Below are 10,414 nucleotides of genomic sequence, written 5' to 3' on the forward strand. Positions count from 1 at the left end.
AAAGGCTGTGAGGGGTTCTTCCCCGTCATGAATCTGGACTCGGTAATAGGCTTCAACCAAGTCCAGTTTGGTGAAAATGCGCCCCTCCTTCAATTGTCCCAGGATATCCGGGATTAAAGGGATGGGGTAGGCGCTGGTTTGAGTAACTGCACTGAGTTTTCAAAAGTCAATGCACAGGCGTAAGTCACCCGTCTTCTTACAGACAAAGAAAGCGGGGGCTGAGTTGGGCGCAGATGATGGCCGAATAAACCCTTGAGCGAGATTTTTATCCAAAAAGTCCCGCAGTACGGCACGTTCCGAAATGCTCATTGGGTAGATCTTACTTTTAGACAGCTTGCAGTCTCCCACCACCTCAATAGCACAGTCTGTTCTGCGATGGGGGGGGTAATGCATCACACTCCTTCACATCGAAAACATCAGCGAAATCCCGGTAGTCATCGGGTAACTGGGCTGAAGGGAGGGCACCGGAGGCTAAGGCTGAGATGGGTGGAAGGACCACCGCGAGTTCGTGGCGATGCTGTTCACAGACAGGGTCAGTGAATGTAATAGTATCAGCCTTCCAGTCTATGGAGAGCCAGTTGATTCCCAGTATGACTTCATACCGGATGGGAGCTATGGTCAAGTCTATCTGCTCCCAAAGCGAGCCAATACCCATCGCCACCCCCCGGGTGCAACGGTCCACCAGTCCCCCCTTAAAATGGCTGCCATCCATCTGGGCGAATTGGATGGGGGCCGGTAGATTCTCAGATTTAACTTGGAGAGCTGCAAAAGTGGCTTCATTGATTAAAGAGCGCCCGCAGCCAGAATCAATGAGTGCTTTAACATGTAATTGGGGGCCCTTTCTATAATGTTGTAACACCACGTCCACATACACAGTATTTTCAACTTCATTCACCATAACTGGAGCCTTGGGTTTTGCAGGAGAAGATGTAGGGGTCTGCGGGGACGCTCCGCTCACCGCAGACCATGTCCGTTTTTTGACAGGTCGAGAGGAGATTCCAGGTTCAGGGCTGTGGAATCCCAATGACGATCCTTGTCTGAGGAAGGAGAGCTGTCTCCCAATGGGGCATTTGTAATCCGAGACCCTGAGGGGTCCATAGGAATAGGCAGGCTGGAGGGTTCCCCGACGTGAAGTGCATAGGGTGTGGGTCGTCCTGGCGCTACACTGCGGGTGGCTGCGGTGCCTCTGCATTGAGGTCGTCCCCAAGCCCGAGGCGGCACGTCCGATCGGGGGAGATCCAGACACTGAGGGCAAGTCGCTGCAAAGTGGCCCATAGCACCGCAAACGAGACAGGCTCCCCTCTGGAATTGAGACTCGTGATCCTGAGGGGGCCGCGTTGGTCTCCGCGGGCAGGGAATCGAAGGTTTGGGGGGAGGTTTCTGGCTGCTCTTTTCTTTGGTCCGATGCCGGACCAGGGAAATGAATCGTCGGTGGCTCTCCACCTCCTCCACCAGTAAAATCCAATCTTCCAGGGTGTCGGGATCACCCCGCATGTATGACCAGTTCAGAATGTCTGGATGCAAAGCCTCTCGGAAATCGTGGATAAGGGTAGCTTCAGGCCAGTCCACTATTTTACTAGCAAGTCGTTGGAATTCATCTGCGAATTCCCAGACTGGAGAGGAGCCTTGCCTGAGTTGCAAAAGTTCTGCTTTGGCTCGTTCCCCAATAAAGGGATCCTCGAAACGCCTTCATAAGGCAAACATAAAGTTGTCGAGGGAGCGAATGGAGCGAGCCCGCGTATCAGTAGGAGAGCCTCCAGTTCCAATGTTAAGAGGAGTTCGGAGGGGTCGGTAAGATCCAGCAGCGGCTGGATCTGAACCGCCAGGGCCGCCGCATCAGCACCGAAGTCAGGGGTCAGATGCTTAGTGATTTCAGCCAGAGAAATTGTGGCTGAGGTCTTTCCCTGAAAGAGTGCACCCACCCATGTTGCCACTGCTTTTGCCTCCGCTTGGCAAAGCTGGGGATCTGGCGCGGCTGGAGCCGCCATGTCTCGCGGTGAAGCAGGACGGACCGGGACCACTGCCTGGTCCAACTGCGTGTCACTTGAGGTTAGTCCCGCCAACAAGCTAGTCAACAACTGTTAATCCTCCGCCGCCAACCGAGCATCCTCCACCAACCAGTCCAAGGTGTGGAGGTCGTGGCGGGCACTGGAATCTGCGACCTCGGACGTCCAAGGAACTGTTGCGGCCAGAGAATGCCACTGAGCCCGAACCAGTCCAGTCAGGTGATTGACTTCCGCGTCAGTGTGATGTATCTCGGCTAAAACATCCTGCACTAGGTCGGGGTCATCATCCGCCGTCCCCAACGGAAGGAACCACGGATGGGAGCCTTCAAGGGCTCCGGGCAGGAACCCACCACCCGGGGAGCGATACTGCTCCCACCTGGGTCCCGGGCGAACCGCATGGGGCTCCAACCACGGGCAGGTAACTCGGAAAGCACCGTCCCAGCTCCAATCCGAGCACCAGGCAAACCCTCCGGGGCTCTAGCCTGGCAGGTGAAAAGAGAGAAGGGTTCCTGCCTTAATGTAAGCACTTGTTTCCACTGAAAGTCCCATAGCCACATCAAGAGACAGATAGTCCAAAAGAGTTGGTTTATTGGTAACAGGTATGCAGAGCTTAGAAATCAAAAGGTAGGAACCAAGGGGGAAGGGTGTACATTCGGTTATAAGGAAAAACCCAGACAATACATTCATATCAAGATAATACAGTTCACACTACCAAGCTCCCACAGAGCTCCCAGGCCCTGGGAAGCTATGCCAGCTGGAGACTGTTCTGGTAAACAACCTTGAAGCTGGAGGCAAACGGAGAATCCAAAAGTCAGCCTGACAAGGGTTAGGGTTAGGGTTAGGGTTAGGGTTACAGCGATGTGACCCTAAAAGACAGGCGTATTCTCTGATATCGCGGAATGTTATGGGCTGGCGTAGTAAGTTAAGGGATGGTACTACTTTGAATTATATATCTAACTTCGATATAATTCTCATGCAGGAAACATGGTGCCTGGAGGCTCCCAACCTGAATGGGTATAGAGTTTTTGCCCTGGCGGCTGAGGCCACCACCGACGGTAGAGCTATGGGTGGTCTTGGAATTATGATTGCCACAACATTAAAGGTTAAGGTTACAGAGCTTCCCCCCTTTGATCACTTGGCTATGGCAGTGTTAATGGAATACGGGCAAACTATGTGTCTGATTATAAATGTGTATTTGCCTCCATCAAAGACCAAAATCCAAAGGGAAAAGAATTTGCTAGGGCTTCAATCATATATATGCCAGTTAATGTTAACCCATCCCTGGGCTTATGTTATTGTAGGTGGAGATTTTAACGCCAGGCTGGGCCCAGATGACACTAGTTTGTTTGCTAAATATAAATCCTGCCCCGCAGACGATGGCAATATAGTTCTCCCATATCCTAGACAATCTAAAGACCGTAAAGCCAATCATGCTGGGTTTCTTTTGGCCCAGATAGCCCATCGTACCAATCTAGCTATATTAAATGGGTCTTATCCAAATGATCATCCGGCTGAATTCACCTACTGGTCAGCCCAGAGACTGAGTGTCATTGACATTATAGTTTCTGAAAATTTTGCCCAATTTGTGGAATCATTCGAGGTTTCCTCTTACAATGACAGTGATCATTTGCCTCTCAATGTGTTTTTTAATATTCCAATTTTTAATCCACTCATTGAAACACGCCATGGAGTGGTATTGGAAACAGAGGCAAATGCAACGTGGGTTAGGTGGAGCCCTCGACTAGATAAGATCATGTCTGATTTCCTCGCCTCTGATGCCTTGGATGAAATTTTACAGGGTTTTCTAACAGCAGAAGGCATAGTTAGTTGTTTAGGGCAATATGAACAAATGATTAGGGCCATACAGTCAGTCATGAGTACCACTAACACTAATCCTAAGAGAGCCTTAACTCACCATTCCAAACACTGATTTGACATGGAGTGCCAAAGTCTTAAAAGAGCCCTTAGAGAGACATATGCTAGATATAGATGTAATTTTGAGGCAGTTTTGCTGGCAGACTTGAAAAACTTAAAATCACAATACAAGCTGCTCATTAAACACAAAAAGAGGGCAGCCACCGTCTTAGCCTGGGAACAGATTAAACAGTCGGCTAAACTCAAAAATTCCACCCTTTTCTGGCGCCTGATCTTAGCAGGTACAAAGCCCACCTCGCCACCTGATTGCACTATTTTGCCAGTTACGTGGGGAAATTATTTTAAGGCCCTTTATAAGAATAATGACCACAATGACAATCATGCGGAGAGCATTAGAAATCTTCCAGAATGGCCAGCGGTGGAGACCTCAGAGATAAGGAAGCTCATTGAATCCCTGAAACGAGGGAAAGCCCCAGGTATTGATCAGATCCCCGCAGATTTACTGAAAAGGAATCTGGAATGGTGGGCCCCGGTGTTGGCATCCCTCTTCACTGCAATTGACAAAACTGGCAGAATTCCAAACGATTGGGGGGTGGCAATTATCGTCCCTATTTATAAAAAGGGTAACAGGGAAGACCTTTCCAACTACAGACCAATCAGCTTACTTAGTACCATAAGCAAGCTCTACACCAAGCATCTTCAGTGGAAACTTAGAGATTGGCTGGAACAAGGGAATTACTTAGCACAAGAGCAGGCAGGTTTCAGAGAAGGCCGCTCTACGGTAGATCACTGTGTGTAGCTACACCATCTTATTGCAAAGTATGCGGCCAAATCTGCTGTCTCACTGTATGCAGCTTTTATTGATTTGAAATCGGCATTTGACTCAATCCCAAGATCCATTCTCTGGGAAAAGCTAAGCGTGTCTACGATAGACAGACGGCTTCTGTTCCTGATCCGAGCCCTATATGAAAGAACCACAATACGGGTAAGATGTAACCATCAAGGGCAGCTAACTGATCCCATTGTAACAAGGAAGGGGGTCAAACAGGGCTGCATACTAGCGCCATTATTGTTCAATTTTTACATCAATGATATGGTAGCATGTTTAAACAAGCAAGAGCTGTACCCCCCAAATCTGGTGGATAGGCACATTCCCCTGTTACTATATGCGGACAATGCCGTTCTTCTTTCTAGAACACCCATTGGCATCAGGAAGGCATTGCGCCTGCTTGCGATCTATTGCACTGACAATTAACTAGAGGTTAATTACTCAAAAACTAAAGTAATGGTCTTTGCCAATAAACCAAAACTGCACTCCTGGAGTCTGAATGGGATTAAGAGAGAACAGGTACACTGCTATAAATACCTGGGTGTGGTCTTTCAGGCAACAGGATTAAGGAATTCTCACATAGCCCATGTCTCCGCCAATGCCCAAAAAAGTGCCGCAGCTATATTAAAAAAATTTTGGACAAAGGGAGGACGCTCGGTTACAGCTGCTGTTAAGTTATATAAAGCCAAAACCCTTTCCCAAATGTTATATGGGGGGCTGCTTATTAACACAGCAAATTACTCCAGGTTGGAGAAAATCCAATCCAAATTCCTGAGACCTGAACTACAAGTCCCTCCCAGTGTCTCCAATGCTGCAATTCGAATGGAGACAGGGGAAGTAATGATTGAAGCAAGGATATGGATTGTCTCGATCTCCTATTGGCTCAAAATAGCTTCACGTCCCAAAGGACTTGTTAACTTAATTTTGTATGACACTTTTGTTTCCCACTGGTTGAGAAATCTGATGAATAAACTAGGCTACTATGGTCTCTCACAACATCTGCTCCTATCAATGGACTATCCACAGGCCAGAGCCCTGATCAGGCAAACAGTTCTGGAAGTGGAAAGACAGCATGACCTAAGTAGAATCAAAAACATGTGCTACAATCGCAGCACTCTTACCAACGTGGTCCCGATGTCTTACCTTTCCCACTTAGATAGTCCAGACTACAGGAGGGCCTTCACCCTGATGCGTTGTAACGCACTCCCTTCAGCCGTCTTGGAAGGAGATACAAAAAGATACCATATGCAGGACGATTATGCTCCTGCTCTGATGGGAGCACTGAGACCCTTGAGCAGGTTGTGTTTGAATGCAAAATCTACAGCAAGATATGAGAAGCCATTCTTTCTGTATTATCAGACCTCCCAGGGCGATCCAGAGCTTTTAGACTTTCTAACATGCTCTCAGACAAGGATATGGAGATAACTTTTAAAGTGGCCAAATTTGGGTGGCAAGCAATGAGGATCAGGATCTTACCTATAGGTAAGTTAGACCTCTTTTGTCCTATGTTTATGTCGTGACTACCATGTTCAGCCTGTGCCCTTTGTACCAGGCATGTATCTTTTAACCTGACTGAAATGGTTGTGTTATGTCCTTTCTTTGAATGGCTTTCCTCCCTCAGAGGAAGATTCTCATGCAGTATAGTGTCATGTGGGGGCTGTTCCCCCAGGGACTTCCCAACACCTGTGGAAGCGCTCCCCTGGTGCATGAATGGTTGTGGTTGTGGTTGCAAGGGTAGGCTAATACTCACTTTACTTTGTTCTTCTCGACTTTTCATTCCTTCCATTCCTTTGGATCCCCTCCCTTTTGACCCATTATGGAGTTCCCGTGCATCTGTTGCTGGGTAAATCTGTCCTTTTTCAGCAAGACCGTTCCAACTGCACCATCTTTGTTTCGATCTGCATCTCTCCTTGGCCTCGTTGTTACAGTGCTCCCCTCCGTTCGGAGTCCGGGACCCCCTTCTTTTCCAGATAATTTCTGTTCAGAGCCTGTAATACCATAAGTCACAAACAAAGCAGTATCTAAATATTGTCGAAGGCTTTCACGGTCAGAGTTCATTGGTTCTTAAGCCCCTTATTCCTTTCTTCCTCCCCTCTCAAAAAATCTTTTCTTGTCCAATCACCTACAAATAGTTTATTCTTTCTAAGTGTTGCCTGAAATTTCCTTTCGCTTCTTTCTACTCGTTCCCCCAACCCCCTTCTTCTGACTCTCTATCTGTGTCTGTTCCAGTTGCAAATTGAATAGGACTTTAACTCATACTACTACTACTGCATCTCCCTCCCCCTTTTCTCCATTTCCCCATCCATTCACTACCTCCTTCTTCCCTCTCTGATTCTGTTTCTGTTGTTTCATTTATTCTCTCTCTATATTTCCACTGTTTTTTTTTAAATTTGTATTCCCTTCCTTGTTACACGAGCAGGCTGCACGACCCGCTCCGATACTTTTACTGACTGTTCCTTTAAAGGCTTTTGGAGCTCACCGCTTTGCGGGGGGGGGTGTCGCTGGGACCCCACCCCCTGTTCACTCTCATCGGCCATTTGTCCATCCCGGGACCTCATAGTTGTTCTGAATACTTCTCCGTAGTATCCTTCTGTCCCTCTGCCTTTCACTCCACCTGTCGCTCCTCCAGTCGATCCGCTGGCCGCTCCCTGAACATTTTCTAACGGTTTGCTGGCCTGCAAATTTAACAATCCATCCTGAGTCTTAGGGAGTTCCACTAGTTTCACTAGTTGTGTCTGTTGTACTGGTCTTGTCGATTCCCGTAGTCCAGTCAGAGTTCTCTGTTGTTCAGTTTTGGACTGCTCTATTTTCCTATCCCGTAGCTTTCCTCATCGTAGTCGCAGGTGGGAGATCGTAGCTGTCAGCCAGTCAATCCACATTCCTTTGGTCAAATTATCCTTTAAATTTCCTGACAAGGTCCCAGTTAGTTCTCCTTGGTAGATTTCAGCTTTTCTTTGTACCATGGTTTCTTCAGTTTTCCCTTCCATCTCCCATTCCCTTTGAATATCTTGCAGGAGACGTATTAAAGCTGTTTCTTCTAGCCATTCTGGTTGAATTATTGGGTGGGTCCGTGGCCTCCTTGCCACTAATAGCCTTTCTACTAAACCCAGCATCATGGATCGTGCTTCCATGAGCTGCTTGATCTCGATTGTAATGTCCCCTTTCAGTCCTTGCACTATAATGTCTCTTGCTTTCGACAACCACTTCCACAATGGTTCCTGTCTAAAAGCTTTCAAAACCAAGGTAGCAGTGTCTGGCAATACTATTTTGGACACTAAAAACCCCCAGAACTGCAATAGATCTCTATGGGATTCCTCTTTGGGCAGCAAAACCTTATGAACTTCCTGAATATCTAATTCTATCAAACCCCTCCATTCTGCTTTTATTTCCCCCTCTCTAGAAAGATTTTCCTGTTTTTCCCTTTCCCCCTCTCTTCCACCTTTATCCTTTCCTTCTTCTAAATTTCTTTCTAAATTATGTTCTTTCCCTCTCTCCTGATATTGTTCATCATCTTTTTCTATTGTGCTTTCTATCTCACTTTCTTCTTGACTTGCAGTCATGTCTGTTCTATAGCATTCTTCTTCTGCGCTGGCAAAGCAATCTATGGGTTTCTGTAATGCTTCTTCTCCTTGTATTCTTTGGGTCCCTCTTCCCTCGGAGCTTCCCTCGGCTCCATTGTCTCTACTGCCTTCTCTTTCCTCCTCACTCATGGTCTCTAATCCACTGAACTCTACTCTCTCTGCTTCTCCTTCAGAGTCTGAACTAATCTCTATTATTTGGTCTGACATATTTCCCTCCTCTTTTTCATAATCCTCCTCCTCTTCCTTTTCTCTTCTTTTGTCTCTCTCTTCTTCTCTTGATTCTGTCACTAAAAACTTTGCACAAAATGATCTTTCTTTACTTTTTTCCAGGGATTTTCCATGTGGTTCTCCAATTCACAGTACCGTCCCCCTGCCTTTCAAAATTAGAAGAAAACTCTACTGCTGCTAAACAACGTTTTATTTGGTTTTCTTTCATTTTATTTCTCCTATAATGTTTTAAAGGAGTTCTATTGCATCCTGGAATTTGACCTACAACTGATTTTAAAAGGCTACATGGCTTTTTAAAGCTTACTAAATCTTTTCCCCCCAGTTGACATTGCTGTACGTTTTCTTTTTCAACTGCTTTTGTCTCAAGAGCCACAGCCTTCTTTTCTATCTCATAGCCCCTGGCCTCTTTCCTTTCAGCTGTTTTTCCCCCTCCATTTTCCCCCTTATCTTTCTGGGGTTTTCCCCATCAATTTTTCTCTTCTTTTCCTTATAGTTTTCCCTAATAGTCTACTTAAAGATTTACCTGGCAATACCGTAGCCTGCTTTTTTGGTGTTTTTGTGAATGGTGTTTTCTGCAATCTTGTTGCCAAGTTTTGCAAAGACTTTCCCCTCTTTCTTTCTGCTATTTTCCCCAACGTGGTCTCCTCTTCATGAGTCTGCTTCTGTCTTTTCCTTTGTATTAGTGTTACTGTCTTGGGCCTCCATTTGCCTGGCTTCTCCAACCAAGGGGAGCCCCCCTCCTCCTTCTTGATTTCCTCCTTCCTTTCTTTCTATATTCCCTTTTAATATTTGTGGTACTTTTTCCTCCTCTTCTTTCCCTTCATTTAGGGCCTCAGAACTTGTTAATTCAAGGTCTGCAAAAGCGGGTGGCCCTGGATTCTGTTCAACAATGCAGTCATTTTTATTGACAGTGGCCATTTTGTCTTCTCCAATCAAGGGGGGGGGAGCCTCCTTCTTCTTGATTTTCCCCTTCTTCCCTTTCTATTTTTCCTTCCAATATCTGTACTATTATTTTCTCTTTCCTTTGCCCTTCATTTCGGGCCCCTATACTTGATGATTCAAGGCCTGCAGAAGTGGATGTCACAGGATTCTTTTGAACGATGCAATCAGTGTTTCTGGCAGTGGCCATTTTGTCTTCTCCAACCAAGGGAGGGGGGGCTCCTTCTTCTTGATTTCCCCCCTGTTTTCTTTCTGTTTCCCCTTCCAATATCTGTACCACTTTTTTCTCCTCCCCTTTCCCTTCATTTAGGGCCCCAATACTTGCTGTTCCGAGGGCTCCAAAAGTGGATGTCACAGGATTCTGTTGAACGATGCAATCAGTTTTTCTAATGGCAGCCGGTTTGTCTTCTTCATGGCTGTCTGAATCAGAAACCTTTTGTTCTCCTGCATTCAGCCTTCATTTTTTCCTCTTCTTTCTATAAGATTTCTGCTGCCCGTCCATTACTGAAACAGGGTCCAGTCCTAGAACCCCAAATTCAGGGGGGGGAACCCCCTGAAATTCACAAAAAGACCAGAAGACGATCAAGAGCTCTCCCTTCACACATCCACCACGATTAGGGTTAGGGAATATATATATATATATATATATATATATATATATATATATATACACTCTCACACACACACACACACACACACACACACACACACACACACACACACACACACACACACACACACACATATATATATATATATATATATATATATATATATATATATATATATATATATATATATATTAGGAAAATATAATTTTTATTTTTGGATTAACCTTTCTACATAATAACTCAATTATGAACAGCAAAGTATTACAAAAGTCTGAACCAACATCAACATTAACATTAACATTAAACATTAAATCTATAATTCTGATTACATAATACATTATACTC

This window comes from Euleptes europaea, unplaced genomic scaffold, assembly GCF_029931775.1.
Source record: "Euleptes europaea isolate rEulEur1 unplaced genomic scaffold, rEulEur1.hap1 scaffold_149, whole genome shotgun sequence".
Taxonomy (NCBI): Eukaryota; Metazoa; Chordata; class Lepidosauria; order Squamata; family Sphaerodactylidae; genus Euleptes; species Euleptes europaea.